This window comes from Piliocolobus tephrosceles, chromosome 6 (assembly GCF_002776525.5).
Source record: "Piliocolobus tephrosceles isolate RC106 chromosome 6, ASM277652v3, whole genome shotgun sequence".
Taxonomy (NCBI): domain Eukaryota; kingdom Metazoa; phylum Chordata; class Mammalia; order Primates; family Cercopithecidae; genus Piliocolobus; species Piliocolobus tephrosceles.
The window spans coordinates 153,985,232-154,008,819 of record NC_045439.1 but is presented as its reverse complement, the minus strand read 5'-3'; the positions used below and the strand labels follow the sequence as shown (position 1 = coordinate 154,008,819).

General features: G+C 39.8%; 1 protein-coding gene across 6 annotated transcripts in view; it reads right to left on the bottom strand.

The window, feature by feature from the left end:
* Positions 1 to 23,588, bottom strand: part of SLC12A6 (solute carrier family 12 member 6) — a 111,009-nt gene that overhangs the window by 48,551 nt on the left and 38,870 nt on the right. The gene's annotated exons all lie outside the window — the stretch shown is intronic.

The window sequence follows — 23,588 nt, the reverse complement described above, 5'->3', positions numbered from 1 at the left end:
ATGAAATTCTGACACGTGACAACATGGATGGACCCTGAACACATTATGCTAAGAAAACAAACCAGACACAAAAAGATAAATATATGACTCAATTTATATAAAATGTTGAGAAAGGGCAAATTTACAGAGATGGAAAGTAGATTAGAGGATACCAGGGGTTGGGTGGAGTAGGGTACGGAATGTTATTGCTTGAAGAATATAGCATTTCTGTTTGGGGTGATGAGGAATTCTGGAAACAGACAGTGGTAATGGGTGTACAACACTGTGAATGTAATTAATGCCACTGACTTGTACACTTAAACACAGTTAAAATGGTAACTTCTGTATTGTATATACTTTGCCACAATACAAAGTAAATTAAAAAAAATACTAATCACACAAATTTGACCAAGCAATAGTTTCGCAAAGTAGAAGGATGATTCAGGGCTGTGACATGAGTTATATTTTTAATGACAAAGGAACATTTTAATGACAAAAAAAAACTTACGGCTATAGCAGCTCAAAGTTAAGACATAAATAAAGCACTTACTACTATTAGCAGATATGTTCTAGTTTGACTTTAAGATACACTGACTAAATTGGCTTTCATAAATATCAATTTCTTTAGTAATCTGAAATAAGTGACAATAAGCCAAGTTCCTAACGTAAGAGATATTGACAATCATCATTTAACAGTCAACCACTTGCTTATTTTAAAGGTTTGAAAAGCACTAAGAGCTAAAAACAGAAAAGACTAAGTTCCACTTTCCTCAAAGACTAAATCTCTTGAGACGCTGAGGATTCTGGCTTCCTTGAATGTGCCTGGGGTAACAAAAATAATTGCAGACCAGGGCTTATGTGAACAATGGGAAAAAAGTTACATCTTTATCTTCACTAACCTCTAACTGAAGTTTAGTATTTTCTACAGTTATGATGTATGCAACAGATTACATAAAAGTACCTGTGATTTTGTCTAACAATAAATCTCAGACATTTTTATATCACATTATTGTTGTTTTAGACAAAATTCAAATATCTTCCATATTCTACATATATTTTATATATCATTTAATGAAATCTAACAATTTAAGCCTCCCAGACCGAAAGAAACAATTAGAATACTCGACAAATTCCAGTTTCTGATGTATACTGGAGTATACACTATATATATACTTTAATTAAGGAAGTAAGGTAGAAACCTGATTTCTACCATAAAAGTTTTAAATACTATTTGAACATTTAAAAATTTATAGCCGGGCGCGGGGGCCCACGCCTGTAATCCCAGCACTTTGGGAGGCTGAGGTGGGCGGATCACGAGGTCAGGAGATCAAGACCATCCTGGCTAACACGCTGAAACCTCGTCTCTACTAAAAATACAAAAAATTAGCCGGGCGTGGTGGCGGGCACCTGCAGTCCCAGCTACTCAGGAGGCTGAGGCAGGAGAATGGCGGGAACCCAGGAGGCGGAGCTTGCAGTGAGCTGAGATCGCGCCACTGCACTCCAGCCTGGGCGACAAGCGAGACTCCGTCTCAAAAAAATAATAATAATAATAATTTATTTTCAGGGGATTTTTTTTCCTTAATTTGGTTTGAAAAGGGGAAATGTGAAATGTTCCTATTCTAGAATATTTTCCCCAAACATACCAGCAAGTGAATTCCCAGTTTTTACTTTAAACTTATCTTACTGCCCATTCTAAATAAAGGATATTGGGGCTGGGTGCAGTGGCCCCTGCCTGTAATCCCAGCATTCTGGGGAGCTGAGGCCAGGAGTCTGAAACCAGCCTGAGCAACATACAAAGACCGCATCTCTACAAAACATTTTAAAAGTTATGTAGGCATAGTGGCATGTGCACCTGTAGTCCCAGCTACTCAGGAGGCTTAGGCAAGAGGTTCCCTTGAACCCAAGAGTTAGAGGCCCCAGTGAGCTATGATGATACCACTGCACTCCAGCCAGGGTGACAGCAAGACCTTCTCTCTCCCCCAACCTCCCGCCATATATATATATATATATATATATATATGTCGTTCTTGTACATAAGACAAAGTAATAATAACAGTTCTGTAGTCACCCTCTCCCTTAGGGAAAATTGGGCCCTATCATTACAGAGAAGCAAGTAGGTATGTGGCATGAAAAGAAGAGTAGAAAAAGCATAATAGAATTTTAGAACTAGAAGAACCTTGGTCATCATCTAAATCTACTCCAGTGACTTTAGAGGAAAAGCTAGGGAAGGGTTATCACATCATCTATTTTTCTCTTTAAATCATACCAACACTTCTCCTTCAAGATTCTGATTCCCAGCTATAGTCACTAATATGAATACCTTGTGTCTCTCAGGTGTGCAGGAACAGAAAAAGCTGAGAACCTCATATTTTAATGCTTATAGTTCTAAAAAAATTAATGCCTGGGTTAATCAGTGGCTAAGACACATCACACTACTGCCCAAAGAAAAAGGTTATAGTCTTGATGCTTTGACAATTTATGGTTTTGCTTCTCAATATTCTGTAATTCTCACTTTCTTGTTCTAAAACAAGGTATAATAGCCTAAACCAAGTTGTTTGAAATTGCCAGGGAATATAGCCTATGAAAAGAAATAGGAAAACATCTCAGATAACTCTGGCAGACTAGGTATGGTTTTAGAGAGGAAAATATAAATGACTTTTCCTTTAAAAAGAACTAACTCAGCCGGGCGCAGCGGCTAATGCCTGTAATCCCAGCACTTTGGGAGGCCAAGGCGCGTGGATCACCTGAGACCAGGAGTTCGAGACCAGCCTGAACAACATGGTGAAACCCTGTCTCTACTAAAAATAAAAAAATCAGCTGGGCGTGGTGGCGTGCACCTGTACTCTCAGCTACTCTGGAGGCTGAGACAGGAGGATAGCTTGAACACAGAACGCAGAGGATGCAGTGAGCCAAGACCACACCACTGCACTCCAGTGTGGGCAACAAGAGAGAAACTCCATCTCAAAAAAAAGAAAAAAATTAACTCCTCTCTTGTGTAATATACTTTTTTGCCTTCTGAGCTGTGCATATATGATATATGTATACTCTTTAGACAAGCCAGTAGTCTTCCTTTGAACACCCTCCTATACTTCAGATGAATAGAAACAAGTCTTTTTATTTTTTTTGAGATGAAGTCTTGCGTACTATTTTTTACTTATTTATTTATTTTTGAGACAGAATCTTGCTCTGTCACCAGGCTGAGTACAGTGGCTCAATCTCGGCTCACTGCAACCTCCATCTCCCGGGTTCAAGCAATTCTCTGCCTCATCCTCCTGAGCAGCTGGGATTACAGGTGGCCGCCACCATGCCTGGCTAATTTTTGTATTTTTAGTAGAGTTGGGGTTTACCCATGTTGCCCAGACTGGTCTTCAACTCCTGACCTCGTGATCCACCTGCCTCAACCTCCCATAAGTGCTGGGATTACAGGTGTGAGTCACTGCGCCCAGCCAGAAACAAGTCTTTTGTGTAGTTCCCTACAAGTTCAACTTAGATTTTTATTTTTCATTTATTATAATTGAAAAATTATGGGCAATCCTTGATACTTATTTAGTAATCTGAAGACTAACCTCCAAGAACCTGCAAATCTTTTATTAATATATACAAAAGCTAAAACAAGGCTGGGCAAGATTCTGTCTCAAAAAAAAAAAAAAAAAAAAAAAACACAAAAAACCAAAGAACTAAAACAAAGGTCAATCTGGGAGTATATAGGCCCATGAATCCACTAGAATGAAACTAGTTTTGCCTGTAAAAATTACAATTGTTTAGTGGATTTAACTTGAAGGGCGTTTCTGGGTTTGCAATCCAAATTGTGCAGTCATCATGCTAACACTGCTGAGATATGTCTGAGCACCTTTCAATTGTTCTGTGTCTAAACTCCCCCATTTACCACTTTTCCTGACTATGTCATTGGTGAGGGCACACCCAAGTTTGCCCAAGACTGGGAGTTGTCCTAAAGATTACTCAAAATGACATTTATTTTAAAGAGATTATTTTCTCTAATAGGAACTATGTGCCAATAATGTCACTAGTTTTATCCTTTGATGGCCTTCATAAACAAAGCTACTCTTAGGACAAAATACAACCAAGTTATAATCAAAAGCCAGAGATACTCTGTAAGTCAAAATGATAGATCAAATAAAAAATAGAAATTAGGTATCTATTAACAATAGGTAGATGTAATCAGAAAAGTGAACTGAAAATATTTCCTTGTAACAGTAATGATATGGTAGTTTTACAAATCAGCACTTGCTCAATATATTTAACTTATCTTGGGTACATAGTAAAGAATGAAGATTTTAGTTTCCTGCCATGCACCTGGGAGAATGGAGACAGAGTGAAATGATGGTGGGTGGTACTCACTTGCAAAACTGCCTCTGTCAAGTTTTTCTGAAGAGCTTTATTATTTTCCTTAGTTTGCCAATTCTTTATGTTTCTACACTACCTCATAAAGGACAAAAATCCTTATTTTAATTTTTTATGTAATAAAAATATAGTTTAAAAAAGCTATATAGAGCCTACATATGCCAAAAAAAAAAAAACCCTCTAAAGATCATTAAGCTAAAATGTGTACTTTAGTCCACACCATCTGCTACACAGTGGCTTGTGTAGACAGTTAACCATAACAGAATCAGCTGCGATAGTAGCATGGAACCACATACTGTACTTCATGTACAGTGTATATTCCTTAGTGCAGAAGTACATATTCCTTAGTACATTAATAGGGATTTGGTGAGCAATGGTTTGGGGCAGGGATTGTAAGTAGACTTGTCAAATCTATTCAATAGATAAGCTGACTGCTCTAAAGTGTGATTTCTCATACCCTTCATAATGTTAATGACTGCCTTAGCTAATCTCCAAAAGAAGAATAGAATATTCAGCATTCCTAAACATATTGGAAAAGAATTCATTTTGTATCAAATACCTTGTATAGTAGTGTCCTATGATATACACTTTGGGAAAACTTGAACTAATTCCTATCAATATACTAAGGCTAAAAGATAACTCCCCAGCTGGGCACAGTGCTTCAAGTCTGTAATTCTAGCTACTCAGGAGGCTGAAGTTGGAGGATTACTTGAAGCCAGGAGTTTGAGGCCAGTCTGGGCAACATAGCAAGACCCCATCTCTTAAAAAGAAATAAAATTAGCTGGGTGTGGTGGCGTGTGCCTGTCGTCCCAGCTACTCAGGAGGCTGAGGTGAGAGGATACTAGAAACCAGAAGTTCAAGGCTGCAATGAGCTCTGATCACTCACTCACTCACTCACTCAGCACTATTTCCATTAAATCAGTATTTTCAAAATTTGCTTGGTTAAAACAATCATGGGGTATTTGTTAAACTATAAATTTCTAGGTTACATAACTAACCCTAATGACTCAATTTTAAGGGAGGAGGCTGAAATTCTGTAGTTTTACCAAGTGCCTCAGATGGCTACTATAAAACTTCATTCGTTCAACCATTCTTCTGTTTAAATATCTGAGTGATTAATAAGTCCCCGTCATTTTTCTATGTGCTAGGGATAGAACATAAATAAGGAAAAGTTCCTTTTGTCATGCAGATATGGGAACATCAATAAGAAAAGAAAATTAATAGCTGGGCACGGTGGTTCATGCCTGTAATCCCAGCACTTTGGGAGGCCAAGGTGGGCGGATCCCTTGAGGTTGGGAGTTCGAGACCAGCCTGGCCAACATGGTGAAACCCTGTCTCTACTAAAAATACAAAAATCAGCCAGGCGTGGTGGCCGGCGCCTGTAATCCCAGCTGCTCGGGAGACTGCGGCAGGAGAATCACTTGAACCTAGGAGGCAGAGGCTGCAGTGACTGGAGATTGCACCATTGCACTCCAACCTGGGTGACAAGAGCGAAATTCCATCTCAAAAAAAATAAAAATAAAAATAAAAATAGAAGAGAAAATTAATAATCAAGATAATTTCAGCTTATGGTGTTATAAAAAAAATAAAGAAGGGTGATTAGAGAGGCTATTTTTCACTGGGTGGACTGTCAGGACCTTTCTGAGGAGGTAACCCTTAAGGTGAGACTCGCATGAAAAGGAGCCAGACATATGAGGATCCTGAAAAGACTGATCAGGGCAGAGGAACAGCTGTGAAAAGACCCTAAGATGGGAATCAGCTTGGTATATTTAGGAAATATTAATGTAGCTAAAGCATAGTAAGTAACAAAGTGGCTTTTTTTTTTAAAGAGGGCAAATTAGGTACGCACTACATCTTGTAGTGCAGCACACTATCGTCAGGCGTGTGAATTTTACTCTGAAAATGATATAAAACAATTGAAAGGTTAGTGGGTTTTTGTTTTTGTTTTTAAACAGGTTCTTGCACTGACATCAAGCTGGAGTGCAGTGATGCAATCATGGCTCACTACAGCCTCAACCTCCCAGGCTCACGTGATCTTCCCGCCTCAGCCTCCTAGTAGCTGGGATCACAGGCATGCACCACTACACCCAGCTAATTTTTAAATTTTTTTATGGAAACAGGATCTCTCTATGTTGCTCATGCTGGTCTTGGTCTCAAACTCCTGGGCTCAAGCGATTCTCCCGCCTCAGACTCCCAGAATTACAGGTATGAGCCACCATACCTGGCCAGCATAATTTTTTTAAAATGCAGGCTGTTGGTTTCAGAATGGATTGTAGGGGAGACCAAGAACAGAAATGGGGAAACCAGTTAGAAGTTTACTGAAGAAACCACAGAAAGACATGATAATGACTGTAGTGAGGCTGATGGAGGTAGGCAGGTTGATGATATCTTACGGAAAGAGAGCTCACAGGCTAGTCTTCAAAGATAATGTCCATGTTACTTTCTTTCTTTTTTTTTTTTTCCGAGACGGATTCCTGTTCTGTTGCCCAGGCGGGCGCCATGTCGGCTCACTGCAACCTCTGCCTCCCGGGTTCAAGCGATTCTCCTGCCTCAGCCTCTCAAGTACCTGGGATTACAGGCAACTGCCACCATGCCCAGCTAATTTTTGTATTTTTAGTAGAGACGGGGTTTCACCATGTTGGCCAGGCTGGTCTTGAACTCCTGACCCTGTGATGCACCTGCCTTGGCCTCCCAAAGTGCTGAGATTACAGGCATGAGCCATCATGCCTGGCCCATGTTACTTTCAAATCTGTAGCTCTTTCATTCATGTATTCAGTAAATATTTTTTGAGAACCTTCTACATGTGAAACACAATTCTAATTACTAGAAATGTAGTAACAAAATCCTTGCCATCAAGGAGCTTAAATTTTAGTGGAGAAAAGACCAACAAGTAACCTACGTCAACAGCAGTAAGTTATAAAATGAACAAAAAAGTTGAGTAAGAGAATACAGAGGACTAGTGGGAGAGTGGTTTGTGTGCACACTTAGATACTCAGTCTGAAAGGCCTCTAGATAATGTGACATCTGAGCAGAAAATTGAAGATATACAATTTTCTGCAGGATATTTCTGCATATTATATATTTCTATACAAATATCTGCAGGAAGAACACTTAGTGCTAAGCGAAGCAGGTATGTGTTGGCATGTTTGATGAATGGCAGCAAGGAGACCAGATGATCAGACAGAATAAGCAAGTTGAAAGTGACAGGGAATAAGAGATGGATATAGATGTTGGAGGAGGAAACACAGATCACGTGAGGCCTTGTAGGATATAGTCAGGACTTTTGTTTTTCCTGTGAGATAAGAAGCCACTGAAAGGTTTTGATTTCTGTTTTAACATGATCACAACAGCTATAGTCTGGAATGAAGAGATTGCAGGGGCCTAGCAAATAAACAGAGAAAAGTTAGAAGGCTTTTACAATGGTCCAAGGAAAGATAACAGTAGCAGGGATCAGATCAGAAGTACTGGAGGTAATGAGACGTGGTCAGATGCTGGGTATGCTGACTAGCCTAGGTATGTTTCAAAGGAAGGACTGACAAGATTGGCATGCTGATGACTGGAAACAGGGCAGGAGAGAAAGAAAAGAGTCAAAGATATTTCCACAGCAATTAGATGAACAGAGATGCCATTTACTAAGTTGGGGACTGACAGAGAGCTAGTAATCTAAATTAAAGGAACAGTGCTTATGATGGTTTTTTTTTTTTTTTTTTTTTTTTCCCCAAGCCAGCCTAGTAGGTAATTCTGTGTAATGGAAAATCAGTGGGCTGGGTTTTTTAATTAGGTGTGAGGTCTCCATGTACCCACCAAATGGTAGTAAGTAAGAATTCATTTAAAGAGGTGGAAGCAATCCAAATGTCCACCGATGGATGAATAAACAAAATGTGTTATATATATATATATATACACACACACACACACACACATACATACATACACACACAATGGAATATTATTCAGACTTTAAAAAGGAAATTCAGACACATGCTACAACATGGATGAATCTTGACAGCAATACACTAAATGAAATAAGCTAGTCATACAAAGGCAAATACCATATGATTCCACTTATATTAATTATCTAAAGTAGTCAATAGAAACAGAAAACAGAATGGTGGTTAACGGGGGAGGGGGTAGGGAGTGGAAAATGGAGAGTTGGTCATTGGGTATAGAATTTCAGTTTTGGAAAATGAAAAAGTTCTGGAGATCTGCACAACAATGGAAATACTCTTAACACTACTGAACTATACACTAAAAAATGATTAAGATGCTAAGTTTTATTGCTTTTTTTTTCTTTTTTGAGACGGTCTTGCTGTGACACCCAGGCTGGAGTGCAGCAGCACGATCTCAGTTCACTGCAACCTCCGCCTCCCAGGTTCAAGTCATTCTCCTGCCTCAGCCTCCCGAGTAGCTGGGATTACAGGCATGTGCCACCACGCCCAACTGATTTTTTTGTATTTTTAGTAGAGACGGGGTTTCATCATATTGTCCAGGCTGGCCTCAAACTCCTGACCTCAAGTGATCTGCCCACCTCGGCCTCCCAAAGTGCTGGGATTACAGGTGTGAGCCACTATGCCTGGCCTTACACTATTTTTTTAAGCCACAATTTAAAAAATTGTATTTGACTCCATAGGCTTTTGGCAAATACATTGTGGTCTTCATTAGTAGCATTCATAAGTCTAAAATGAGAGCTCCATTTTCCATTTTTAAAGTTTCCCTGACTGGGCATGGTGGCTCACGCCTGTAATCCCAGCACTTTGGGAGGCTGAGGTGGGTAGATCACTTGAGGTCAGGAGTTTGAGACCAGACTGGCCAGCATGGTGAAACTCCATCTCTACTAAAAATACAAAAAATTAGCTGGATGTGGGGACAGGTGCCTGTAATTCCAGCTGCTTGGGAGGCTGAGGCAGGAGAATCGCTTGAACCTGGCAGGCGGAGGTTGCAGTGAGCCAAGATCGCATGCCACTGCATTCTAGACAGAGCGAGACTCCGTCTTAAAAAAAAAAAAAAAATTTCCTATGTGTATTAATTATCCAGCAACCTTATCTCCTAATCCACAAGCTAATACATGCTCATACTATGCTTCCAAAGAGGACAAATCATAAAGCTTAAATATTGACGCCTAGTGCAGCTACAGAAATTACTTATAACAACTTGCTTGAAAAAAGCCAATGAAGAAGTAAAACAAAGCAAATGCCAAAGCAAGATATGTGTTTTTGTTTGTTTGTTTTTATACTTTAAAACTGTAAGTTCTGGGTTACATGTGCAGAATGTGCAGTTTTGTTACGTAGGTACACAAGTGCCATGGTGGTTTGCTGTACCCATCAACCCATCACCTATATTAGGTATTTCTCCTAATGTTATCCCTCCCCTATCCCCGAACCCCTACAGACCCTGGTATGTGATGTTCCCCTCTCTGTGTCCATACGTTCTCATTGTTCAATTCCCACTTATAAGTGAGAACATGTGGGGTTTGGTTCTCTGATCTTGTGACAGTTTGCTGAGAATGATGGTTTCCAGCTTCATCCATGTCCCTGCAAAGGACATGAACTCATCCTTTTTTATGGCTGTATAGCATTCCATGGTGTATACGTGTCACATTTTCTTAATCCAGTCTATCACTGATGGACATTTGGGTTGGTTCCAAGTCTTTGCTATTGTGAATAGTGCCACAATAAACATACATGTGCATGTGTCTTTATAGTAGCACGATTTATCATACTTTGGGTATATGCCCAGTATTGGGATTGCTGGGTCAAATGGTATTTCTAGTTCTAGATCCTTGAGGAATCACCACACTGTATTCCACAATGGTTGAACTAATTTACACTCCCACCAACAGTGTAAAAGTGTTCCTATTTTTCCACAACCTCTCCAACATGTGTTCTTTCCTTACATTTTAACAGCTGCCATTCTAACTGGCATGAGATGGTATCTCATTGTGGTTTTAATTTGCATTTCTCTAATGACCAGTGATGATGAGCATTTTTTCACATACCTCTTGGCTGCATAAATGTCTTCTTCTGAGAACTGTCTGTTCATATCCTTTGCCCACTTTTTGATGGGGTTGTTTGCTTTTTTCCAGTAAATGTGTTTCTTCGTAGATTCTAGATATTAGCCCTTTGTCAGATGGATAGAGAGCAAAAATTTTCTCCCATTCTGTAGGCTGCCTGTTCATTCTGATAATAGTTTCTTTTGCTCTGCAGAAGCTCTTTAGTTTAATTAGATCCCACTGGTCAATTTTGGCTTTTGTTGCCATTGCTTTTGGTGTTTTAGACATGAAGTCTTTGTGCATGCCTATGTCCTGAATGGTATTGCCCAGGTTTTCTTCTAGGATTTTTATGGTCCTAGATCTTATGTTTAAGTCTTTGATCCATCTTGAGTTGATTTTTGTATGAGGTGTAAGGAAGGGGTCCAGTTTCAGTTTTCTACATATGGCCAGCCAGTTTTCCCAACACCATTTATTAAATAGGGAATCCTTTCCCCATTGCTTTTGTCTAGTTTGTCAAAGATCAGATGGTGGTAGATGTGTGGTGTTATTTCTGAGGCCTCTGTTCTGTTCCATTGGTCTATATGTCTGTTTTGGTACCAGTACTGTGCTGTTTTGGTACTGCAGCCTTGTGGTAAAGTTTGAAGTCAGGTAACTTGATGTCTCCAGCTTTGTTCTTCTTGCACAGGATTGTCTTGACTATGTGGGCTCTTTTTTGGTTCCACATGAAGTTTAGTTTTTTTCCAATTCCGTGAAGAAAGTCACTGGTAGCTTGATGGGGATGGCATTGAATCTATAATTTACCTTGGGCAGTATGGCCATTTTCATGACATTGATTCTTCATATTCATGAGCATGAAATGTTCTTCCATTTGTTTGTGTCCTCTTTTATTTTGCTGAGCAGTGGTTTGTAGTTCTCCTTGAAGAGGTCCTTCACATCCCTTTTAAGCTGGATTCCTAGGTATTTTATTCTCTTTGCAGCAATTGTGAATGAGAGTTCACTCATGATTCGGCTCTGTTTGTCTGTTGTTGGTGTATAGGAATGCTTGTGATTTTTGCCCATTGATTTTGTACCCTGAGACTTTGCTGACGTTGCTTATCAGCTTAAGGAGATTTCAGGCTGAGACGATGGGGTTTTCTAAATATACAATTATGTCATCTGCAAACTGGGACAATTTGACTTCCTCTTTTCCTAACTGAATATCCTTTATTTCTTTCTCTTGCCTGATTGCCCTGGCCAGAACTTCCAAGGCTGTGTTGAATAGGAGTGGTGAGAGAGGGCATCCCTGTCTTGTGCCAGTTTTCAAAGGGAATGCTTCCAGTTTTTGCCCATTCAGTATGATATTGGCTGTGGGATTGTCATAAATAGGTCTTACTATTTTGAGATATGTTCCATCAATACCTAATTTATTGAGAGTTTTTAGCATGAAAGGCTGCTGAATTTTGTCGAAGGCCTTTTCTGCATCTATTGAGATAATCGTGTTTTTTGTCGTTGTTTCTGTTTATGTGATGGATTACATTTAGTGATTTGCTATGTTGAACCAGCCTTGCATCCCAGGTATGAAGCCAACTTGATCATGGTGGATAAGTTTTCTGATGTGCTGCTGGATTCAGTTTGCCAGTATTTTATTTAGGATTTCTGCATCGATCTTCATCAGGGATATTGGTCTAAAATTCTTTTTTGTTGTGTCTCTGCCAGGCTTTGGTATCAGGATGATGCTGGCCTCATAAAATGAGTTAGGGAGGATTCCCTCTTTTTCTATTAATCGAATAGTTTCAGAAGGAATGGTACCAGCTCCTCTTTGTACCTCTGGTAGAATTCCACTATGAATCCGTCTGGTCCTGGACTTTTTTTTTGGTTGGTAGGTTATTAATTATTGCCTCAATTTCAGAACCTGTTATTTGTCTATTCAGAGATTCAACTTCTTCCTGGTTTAGTCTTGGAAAGGTGTATGTACCCAGGAATGTATCCATTTCTTCTAGATTTTCTAGTGTATTTGCATGTAGGTGTTTATAGTATTCTCTGATGGTAGTTTGTATTTCTGTGGGATAGGTGGTGATATCCCCTTAATCATTTTTATTGTGCTTATTTGATTCTTCTCTCTTTTCTTCTTTATTAGTCTTGCTAGTGGTCTATCAATTTTGTTGATCTTTTCAAAAAACCAGCTCCTGGATTCATTGATTTTTTTGAAGGTTTTTTTTTTTCTTTTTTGTCTATCTCCTTCAATTTTTCTCTGATCTTAGTTATTTCTTGATTTCTGCTGGCTTTTGAATTTGTTTGCTCTTGCTTCTCTAGTTCTTTTAATTGTGATGTTAGGGTGTTGATTTTAGATCTCTTCTGCTTTCTCTTGTGGGCATTTAGTGCTATAAATTTCCCTCTACACACTGCTTAAAATGTGTCCCAGAGTATCTGGTATGTTATGTCTTTGTTCTCATTGGTTTCAAAGAACATCTTTATTTCTGCCTTCATTTCGTTATTTAGCCAGTAGTCATTCAGGAGCAGGTTGTTCATTTTCCATGTAGTTGTGTGGTTTTGAGTGAGTTTATTAATCCTGAGTTCTAATTTGATTGCACTGTGGTTTGAGAGAGAGTTTGTTGTGATTTCTGTTCTTTTACATTTGCTGAGGAGTGCTTTACTACCAGCTATGTGGTCAATTTTAGAATAAGTGCTATGTGGTGCTGAGAAGAATGTATATTCTGTTGATTTGGGGTGGAGAATTCTGTAGATGTCTATTAGGTACTCTTGGTCCACAGCTGAGTTCAAGTCCTGGACATCCTTATTAATTTTCTGTCTTGTCAATCTAATATTGACAGTGGACTGTTAAAGTATCCCATTGTTACTGTGTGGGAGTCTAAGTCTCTTTGCAAGTCTCTAAGAACTTGCTTTATGAATCTGGATGCTCTTGTATTGAGTGCATATCTATTTAAGATAGTTAGTTCTTCTTGTTGAATTGATTCCTTTATCATTATGTAATGGCCTTGTCTCTTTTGATCTTTGCTGGTTTAAAGACTGTTTTATCACAGATTAGGACTGCAAGCCCTGCTTTTTTTTTTTTTTTTTTTTTTGCTTTGCTTTCCATTTCCTTGGTAGATCTTCCTCCATCCCTTTATTTTGAGCCTATGTGTGTCTCTGCATGTGAGATGGGTCTCCTGAATACAGCACACCTATGGGTCCTGACTCTTTATCCAATTTGCCAGTGTCTTTTAATTGGGGCATTTAGCCTATTTACATTTAAGGTTAATACTATTATATGTGAATTGGATCCTGTGATTATGATGCTAGCTGGTTTTTTCACCTGTTAATTGATGCAGTTTCTTCGTAGCACTGACGGTATTTACAATTTGGCACGTGTTTACATGTCTGGTACTGGTTGTTCCTATCCATGTTTAGTGCTTCCTTCAGGATCTCTTGTAAGACAGGCCTGGTGGTGACAAAATCTCTCAGCATTTGCTGGTCTATAAAGGAATTTATTTCTCCTTCACTTATGAAGCTTAGTTTGGCTGGATTTGAAATTCTGGGTTGAAAATTCTTTTAAGAATGTTGAATATTGGCCCCACCCTCTTCTGGCTTGTAGGGTTTCTGCAGAGAGATCTGCTGTTAGTCTGATGGGCTTCCCTTTGTGGGTAACCTGACCTTTCTCTCTGGCTGCGTTTAACATTTTTCCCTTCAACCTTGGTGAATCTCACAATTAAGTGTCTTGGAGTTGCTCTTTTTGAGGAATATCTTTGTGGTGTTCTCTGTATTTCCTGAATTTGAATGTTGGCCTGCCTTGCTAGGTTGGGGAAGTTCTCCTGAATAATATCCTGAAGAGTGTTTTCTAACTTGGTTTCATTCTCCCTGTCACTTTCAGGTACACCAATCAAATGTAGATTTGGTCTTTTCATGTAGTCCCATATTTCTTGGAGGCTTTGTTTCTTTTCACTCTTTTTTCTCTAATCTTGTCTTGCTTTATTTCATTAATTTGATCTTCAATCACTGATATCCTTCCTTCTGCTTGATTGAATCGGCTATTGAAGCTTGTGTATGCTTCACGAAGTTCTCCTACTGTAGTTTTCAGCTCAATTGTGTCATTTAAGCTCTTCTCTACACTGCTTATACTAGTTAAGCATTTGTCCTACCTTTTTTCAAGGTTTTTAGCTTCCTTGTGATGGGTTAGAACATGCTCCTTTAGCTTGGAAAAGTTTGTTATTACCGACCTTCTGAAGTCTAATTCTGTCAACCTGTCAAACTCACTCTCCATACAGTTTTGCTCCCTTGCTGGTGAGGAGTTGTGTTCCTTTGGAGGAGAAGAGGCATTTTCTGCTCTGGTTTCTCCCCATCTTTGTGGTTTTATTTACCTCTTGTCTTTAATGTTGGTGACTTACAGATGGAGTTTTGATGTGGATGTCCTTTTTGTTGATGATGATGCTACTCCTTTCTGTTTGTTAGTTTTCCTTCTAACAGGCCCCTCAGCTGCAGGTCTGCTGGAGTTTGCTGGAGGTCCACTCCACACCGTTTGCCTGGGTATCACCAGCGGTGGTTGCAGAACAGCAAATATTGCTGCCTGATCCTTCCTCTGGAAGCTTCATCCCAGAGGGGAACCACCCTGTATGAGGTGTCTCTTGGCCCCTACTGTCTCCCAGTCAGGCTACACAGTGGTCAGGGAACCACCTGAGGAGGCAGTCTGTTCCTTACCGGAGCTCGAATGCCATGCTGGGAGAACCACTGCTCTTCAGAGCTGTCCGGCAGGGACGTTTAAGTCTGGAGAAGCTGTCTGCTGCCTTTTGTTCAGATACGCCCTGCCCCTAGAGGTAGAATCTAGAGAAGCAGTAGGCCTTGCTGAGCTATGGCGTGCTCTGCCCAGTTGGAGCTTCCCTGCTGCTTTGTTTACACTGTGAGCCTAGAACTGCCTACTCAAGCCTCACCTATGGTGGCCACCCCTCCCCCCACCAAGCTCCCACATCCCAGGTCGATCTCAGGCTGCTCTGCAAGGCTCTGTGGGTGTGGGACCTGCTGAGCCAGGCATGGGAGGGGATCTCCTGGTCTGCCGGTTGTGAAGACTGTGGGAAAAGAGCAGTATTTGGGCAGGATTATATCGCTTCTCCAAGCACAGTCACTCATGGCTTCCCTTGGCTAGGAAAGGGAAATCCCCTGACCCCTTGTGCTTCCTGGGTGAGGCGATGCCCCACCCTGCTTCAGCTTGCCTTCTGTGGGCTGCACCCGATGTCCAACCAGTCAAGTGAGATGAACCAGGTACCTCAGATGGAAATGCAGAAATCACCCCTCTTCTGTGTTGATCTTGCTGGGAGCTGTAGAACGGAGCTGTTTCTATTCAGCCATCTTGGAAGTGACTCCTTAAGATACGTGTTTTTTAAAAAATCTCAATTGAGTTCTGAAATGGCTTTAAGGATACAGCAATTAAGTAAAACAGGGAAATTAGTAAAATATAGTAAAAGTAATTCTATCCATTGCTGTCAGGACTGATAGGTTTTTATTTTATTTAATTAATTTATTTACTTTTGAGATGGAGTCTCACTCTGTTGCCCAGGCTGGAGTGCAGTGGCTCAATCTCAGATCACTGCACCCTCTACCTCCTGGGTTCAAGCAATTCTCCTGCTTCACCCTCCCAAGTAGTTGAGATTACAGGTACCCACCGCCACATCCAGCTAATTTTTGTATTTTTAGTAGAGATGGGGTTTTGCCATGTTGGCTAGGCTGGTCTTGAAATCCTGACCTCAGATGATCTGTCTGCCCTGGCTTCCCAAAGTGCTGAGATTACAGGCGTGAGCCACCGCACCTGGCCTATTTTATTTTTTTGAGACAAACTCCTGCTCTGAGGCCCAGGCAGGAGTATAACAGCATGATCTCAGCTCACTGCAGCCTAAACCTCCCAGGCCCAAGTAATGCTCTGGCCTAAGTCTTCCCAGTAGCTGGGACTACAGGCATGTGCCGTCACAGCTTGCTAATTAAAAAATTTTTTTTTTGTAGAGACAAGGTCTCCCTATGTTGCCCAGGCTGGCCACAAACTCCTGTTCTCAAGCAATCCTCCTGCCTCAGTCTCCGAAGTGTTGGGATTAGAGATGTGAGCCACCATGCCCGGCCAGGGCTGACAGGTAATTTTAAAAGCTGGTTGAAATAAAGAACCACACACACACACACACACACACACAAGTGGCTCATACATTAATATTTCAACATAGAAGTGTATAAACTTGCAAATGTGTATTAATTCACCAATCATTTTTTTTTGCAAATGTGTATTAATTCACCAATCATTTTGTAAAGGAGATACAATTATGCAGATTGAATTTATTCACTTTTTTTCTTGTGTAAATTACACCCATAAGGCATAAGCCTGTGATTTCCACCTTTGGTTTAGAAACTTATGAAGCAATATCTATATTCTTGTCAAAGCTTTGGCATTCCCCCCACTCCCAACTCTTTTACAGGTCTCTTGTCCACTGCTAATTTAAATACTTCCCCCCACCCCCACCCTGAGATGGAGTTTTGCTCTGTCACCCAGGCTGGAGTGCGGTGGTGCGATCATGGCTCACTGCAACCTCCACCTCCCTGGTTCAAGCAATTCTCCTGCCTCAGCCTCCTGAGTAGGTGGGATTATAGGCATGCACCACCACACCAGGCTAATTTTTGTATTCTTAGTAGAGACGGGGTTTCACCATGTTGGCCAGGCTGGTCTCGAACTCTTGACCTTGTGATTCACCCACCTTGGCCTCCCAAAGTGCTGGGATTACAGTTGTGAGCCACTGCACCCAGCCCTAATACCATTTTTTTTTTTTTTTTTTTTTAAGAGACAGGATCTTGTTCTGTTGCTCATGATTGAGTTCAATGACATAATCTTAGGTTACTGTAGTCTTTAACTCCTGGGCTCAATCAATTCTCCCACCTCAGTCTCCTGAGTAGCTAGGATTACTGGTGTGCACCACTATACCTGGCAAATTTATTTGGTAGAGACAAAATATATCACCCAGGCTGGTCTCTAACTTGTGGTCTCAAGAGATCCTTTTGCTTCCCCTCCCAAAGTGCTGCGATTATAGGCATGAGCCACCACACCCAGCCTTAAATAAGTGTTTAATGACCTGCTAAATAATCCACATTAGCTTTTACAGGCACAACTCTACTTTCCCTATTCATATTATGTCAATTTGGGTAATATTTGGTTAAATTATGAATTTATAATAAATACAAGTGGCATGAATAATTTGGGGACCAATAAAAGTCTCCTAGTAGACATAACAACAATAGAAAGAGTCATCAACAGTTAGCATTTATTAGGGTACGTGTATGATAGACACCTAAATGTTTTACATGTATTATCTCATTTACAGCAATCTCATCCTATGCTGTAAGTACCATCATGATTGTTCCGTTTTACAGGAAAGGTAAAGGGAAACTCCAGGATGATGGTGAAGACCGAGCCCACTATGACAGCTGTGCAACTATCCCAGAGAGTAGACACGAGGTAGAGTGAAAAGATAACACAGGATTGGGAAGCAGGAAAAGCTCAGGTGAGATATTAGCTCTACCATACGTTATTAGCGTAACCTTGGGAAAATAAGTCAATACTTCTTAGCCTTAATTTACCATCTATGCAATAGGAATACTATATGACCGAAAACTGAGATAAGCCACAGAATGATCCTCAACAAACATAATAAAATTACATACTACAAATAGTCATGATGACAAATTAGAATTTAGGTGGCTGGGCATATTTCTTGGAATTCTAAACATTTTGTAGTACAATAGTACTACAGAAAATATCAAAGTAATGTGGTTGAATTCTTAGCACTGATATACACATTGATTTATAACGATACAGTAATATGATAATAATAGTCTGAGTCACTCTTCTTGTATCAAAAAATTTGATACATTTCTAGTGTGGACCAAATACACATTAACATACAGTTTGGAGGCTGGGTGTGGTGACTCGCGCCTGTAATCCCAGCACTTTGGGAGGCTAAGGTGGGCGGATCACCGGAGGTCAGGAGTTCAAGACTAACCTGACCAACATGGAGAAACCCTATCTCTACTAAAACCACAAAAAATTAGCCAGGCGTGGTGGCGCATGCCTGTAATCCTAGCTACTCGGGAGGCTGAGGCAGGAGAATCACTTGAACCCAGGAGTTGGAGTTTGTAGTGAGCCAAGATTGTGCCATCATACTCCAGCCTGGGCAACAAGAGCAAAATTCCATCTCCAAAAAAAAAAAAGTTTGGAATGTTTTGATACAATCAATTATAATAGTAATTGTTAAGGACTGTCTGTACTACATTTCCCAGAACAATTTTATTAATGATTCCAATTCAAATAAACAATGATAATTTAATTCCATAAATTTTAAACATGCCTAAAGCTGTGTTGGATGCTGTGAGGAACGAGAGTGAGCATAAGATATTTCCTGACATTAAGCAGCTCATAATCTAGTTGAAAAGTCAACTTCAACTTAAGAAACTAAGAATGATGGTAATAATAGTATCTTACACATAGTAACATTTTACAGTTTTTAAAATATTTTCACATATTTCTTTTGGTTCTCATGATAACCCTACGATACAGATAGGAAACATAAAAAAGCTAAAGCAAGGTTAGGCTCAATGGTTCGTCCAAGGCAAACTGAGTGTAAATTTCAAAGAAAGACTCACTTCAACTTAGGTTCTGATTTGTCTACTACATTATACTGGTTGTTCCTAAAATTTAGGTACAAGAATGAATAATGGTACTATAGGTAACTTTTAATTATTCAGGGAAGATAATTATCTAAGGCAAAAGATCACAACAAGGCATGTATGAAATAATTACAAATAGTCAAGGTAAGGATCTGGTACATGGAACTACACAGTGACCATAGATGGCCATATTGATGCGTTGCTAATGCAGCAGAGTTCACAAACATTGTAAGACTGTCCGTATCCCTTTTTTGCCAAGAGCACGGCAGAACACAGAGAAGGTAAAGGAAAGCTCATATGGTTATGGAATCCAACAAAGAGTCAGGACTGAAGGGTACAGAAATTAAGAAGAGATAAAGAATATCCACCTAGACGGGCGCCTGTAGTCCCAGCTACTCGGGAGGCTGAGGCAGGAGAATGGCGGGAACCCGGGAGGCGGAGCTTGCAGTGAGCTGAGATCCGGCCACTGCACTCCAGCCTGGGAGACAGAGCGAGACTTCGTCTCAAAAAAAAAAAAAAAAAAAGAATATCCACCTAGAAAAGTAGATATGCTTCTATTTTGATATTTGAAAAAAAAATTTAGTAACCAAACTATTTTAAATACATTATTTGTATACTTCTGATTACTCCATAAGAATCAAATTTTTGAAAATTTAACTACAAATGTTTATTAAGTTCGTTTTCCACTAAACATCTTGGTAAGTTTTCACAGTGATTCTACCTTCTCCCCTCATCCTGCCATTAACCCAGCAAACAGAAAGTTGAAGCACTTTGCCAAATATCATTTTTTAAAATGTTTGTGCTAGAATATCTTTAAAATCTCTTTAAACGTTGCTAATCTCTTTTTTAACAGGCTTAGTCAGAGCCTAAGCTTGGCAACAGTATCTAACAAGATTAGTTGCTTATATTGCATCTATTTTTAATCTATACTCTATTTATGGCAAGCATGCTGGTATCTCATTTAGTGACAACGTTCCTTTTTAAAATGAAACCATAAAAGCAGTGACTCAATTTAAGAAAAAAAATTAAATAAATGCAAAGATGATCTATAAATATGGAAAGATTATAAAGGTAGTCTCTAAAAGACTGAATTTAGGGAAAATTTCCTACTATCATCACATAAAAAATGCACAGCAACCGTGTGAGGAAGAAATAAACTTAAATATATAAAGAAACTAGCTCAGAGAAAGCTGAAATGATTTGCCCAAGATGGTGTAGCCAATACAGCCAAGGGAACCATGGCAAAGCCAGGCCTCAGCTGTGGTCTTGGATCATCTTACCAGCAGGAAGTAGTGTGATGGTCCAAAGGAGACGTGCAACATTGATCAAGGCAGTGTGAACTCTAAGGAGGATTTTTGCAAATCTTAAACATCATGGAGGGCTCAAAATCACAGAGAAGGAATAAATACAGCACATGTCTGGGAAGATTTACTTGGGAAGACTGGGTCATATTAGGAAAATCTTCGAAGGCAAATAGGGAAGTCTAAAGGAGAACAACTGAAATCCTCTACGTAGAAGTCTAAAAACGAAAGCAGTATTTTAGGCAAGGGAACATGAGTACAAAATGCAAAATGAAATAAATGCCAGATATATTAGAGACAGGCAGGCAGACTCATTAATAGACCACTGCAGTCTGTCCATGTGCAAACATCTCTAAGGTTAACTCTAGGATAGTAGTAATAGTTATTATTATTAATTCAACCAAGACTCCGAATGCCTAGTATATGTCAGGTACATGCTAGGCACTATGGATATCAAAACAGTGACCATTTGCTCTCAAGAAATTCAGAGGGAAAAAATACACAATTATGAAACAATAAAATAATTATTACAGTGTAAGTACAAATACTGTGAGACTCAAGAAGGAAAGAACAAAAATAGCCGGGGCGCAGTGGCTTGCACCTGTAATCCCAACACTTTGGGAGGCCGAGGCAGGTGGATCATAAGGTTAGGAGTTCAAGCCCAGCCTGGCCAAGATGGTGAAACCCTGTCTCTACTAAAAATACAAAAATTAGCCAGGCGTGGTGATGGGTGTCTGTAATCCCAGCTACTTGGGAGGCATAGGCAGGAGAACTGCTTGAACCTGGGAGGCAGAGGCTGCAGTGAGCTGAGATGGCGCCACTGCACTCCAGCCTGGGCAACAGAGTGAGATTCTGTCTATAAATAAATAAATAAATAAATAAATAAATAAATAAATAAATAAATAAATAAAAATAAAGCAGTGGTCAGGGATGTTGTCAAGGGGATAACTGAGCTAAATCTTGAAGGATGATTAGTTCATGAAAAAGTAGAAAAATGGGTGGGGGAAAATGGAGGAGAGACATTCCAGAGATAAAATAGCAGGATTTAATATACCTAACATTAAAAAGAAGAAAAGAATGCTGTCATTCACAGAGAAAGTGGGTACACAGAAGTAGTGAGCACATGTACTTCCAACCTGATTCTTCCCTCTCCCTCCCTCAGTCTCAATATTTAGTCACTAAATCCAGTTAACTGTGGCTTCAGTATGCTTCCACACCAATTTATTTCATTGCACTGCCATCATTTAGATTCTCATCCTTTTCAGCTTACAACATTAAAACAGTTCAATCACCACCAATTCTCCCATCTTCAAACAATCCTACATTTTCCTCCATATCAATAATCCTAAAATTCTGCCTTTATCAGTTTGCATAATTGCTTAAACAACAAAATAAATACTTTGAAAGCTTTCCAAGTGACACTGCCAGGAGACCCCAACCATTTTGTGAAGATCATTTTCACTTATTTATTTGTAATCTACATCATGTGTGGGGTACTAATCTGAGTCCCTGAAAGCAAAGGGGAAGGGCTGCCTTTGTACGCTCTACCTTTGTTACTACTTTGAAATCTCAGGCTAGGGGATGATGGTGGTGATGGTGGTGATGGTGGTAGCAGAAGCTAATGGTGTAGACATTTACAAATAGATTGTGGTTTACTTATTTGGACCCGTTGGCTTACAGAATGAACTCGAAAAACTTCAGCTTGACATTTAAGCCCCTTTATATTTTAGTTTAACCTTTTCTCAACTGTTGGGTATAAGCTACCTTGTATTATCTTTTAATTAATCAACATATTAATTCAACAAATATTTACTAATCATCTATAAATGTCAGATTATGTGCTAGGCACTGGAGATACATAAAGATGAATAGAGAACAGCAGCTACCCCTAAGGGGCTTACAGCACATAAGGGTAAGACAAGTGATTGCACTGGGTGACTAAAGTACTGTATTGGAGGTATAGACATAGAGTATGGTAGTATGTATACTCCATTCCATTCCCTGGAGTGATCATAGGAACCATTAAGAAGTGGTATTTGAACTCAGTCTTAACATGAAGATTGTTTGCTAGGTAACTGAAGAACACTCCAAGAGGATGGAACAGATGTGTTTGTTAAAGCAACAGAGACATGCAAGAGCATTCATTATATCTGGTGTGCAGTATGTACGAAAGAGTAATTAACAAACAAGCTATTAAGCTAGGATGTTCTAGATCATGTAGGTACATGTATGACCTGCTAAGCAGTACAGACTTTGTCAGCATGGGGAGACATTAGGGGGTTTTAAATGAGGGAGTAACAGGATGAGATTTACATATGAGAAAAATTACCCTAGTAATTACTGTAATGGATGGCTTTAGGAGGTTAGACAAAAAAGTAACAATGGACTAGGATAGTAGCAGCGAAGATGGCGAGAACGGGACAAATTTGAGAATTATTTGGAAGGCTGAGCAAAAATCGGTGAGAAAGACAAGAGTGACAGAGAGATTGAATATTGTAATATATCAAGAGGGAAGGAGTCAATAAAAAAGTAGAAATCACAAGAGTTAGGAAGCAAGAAAGGTTCTAGAGCACAGGTGTATGGATCAATATTGAATGACAACAAGGAAAGTGGTAAAGGATAGATGTCAACACAGATGTTGGTAAGAACTTAAGAATATTAGAAATACAGTTCACTCTGTGAAGTAGAAGGTTTAGCTATATGAGAATGGAGGATTGAGGTCTTAAGTATTTTAGCTCTGTAAGGAATGGAGGCTAACTAGAATCACATAGAATGTCTAAATAGTGTTGACAGTACAACACCGCTGGAAATGAGTGAATTTATGGTGGTATCAATTTTCACGGCTGTGAGATTCCCCTACTCCCCTACTCCCAGCTGTAACATAGCTGCCAGGATTAAGAACGAAAGGAGGTGGCTGGGTGCAGTGGCTCATGTCTGTAATCCCAGCACTTTGGGAGGCTGAGGCAAGAGGATCGCTTGAGCCCAGACCAGGCTGGAAAACACAGAAGACTCTTGTCTCCACACAAACTAAAAAGTTTTTAATTAGCCAGGCATGGCGGTGTGTGCCTATAGTCCCAGCTACTTGGGAGGCTGAGGCACGAGGATTGCCTGAACCCAGGAGAAAGCGGTTGCAGTGAGTGAGCTAAGATGCACTACTGCACTCCGGCCTAGGCAACAGAGTGACTCCATTTCAAAAAAAAAAAAAAAAAAAAATGAGAGGAGCGGGTTTGGGGGCGTGAGGGGCAGGGGTCCGATCTGCCCATTATAAGCATTTTGAGACAAGAACTTTAATG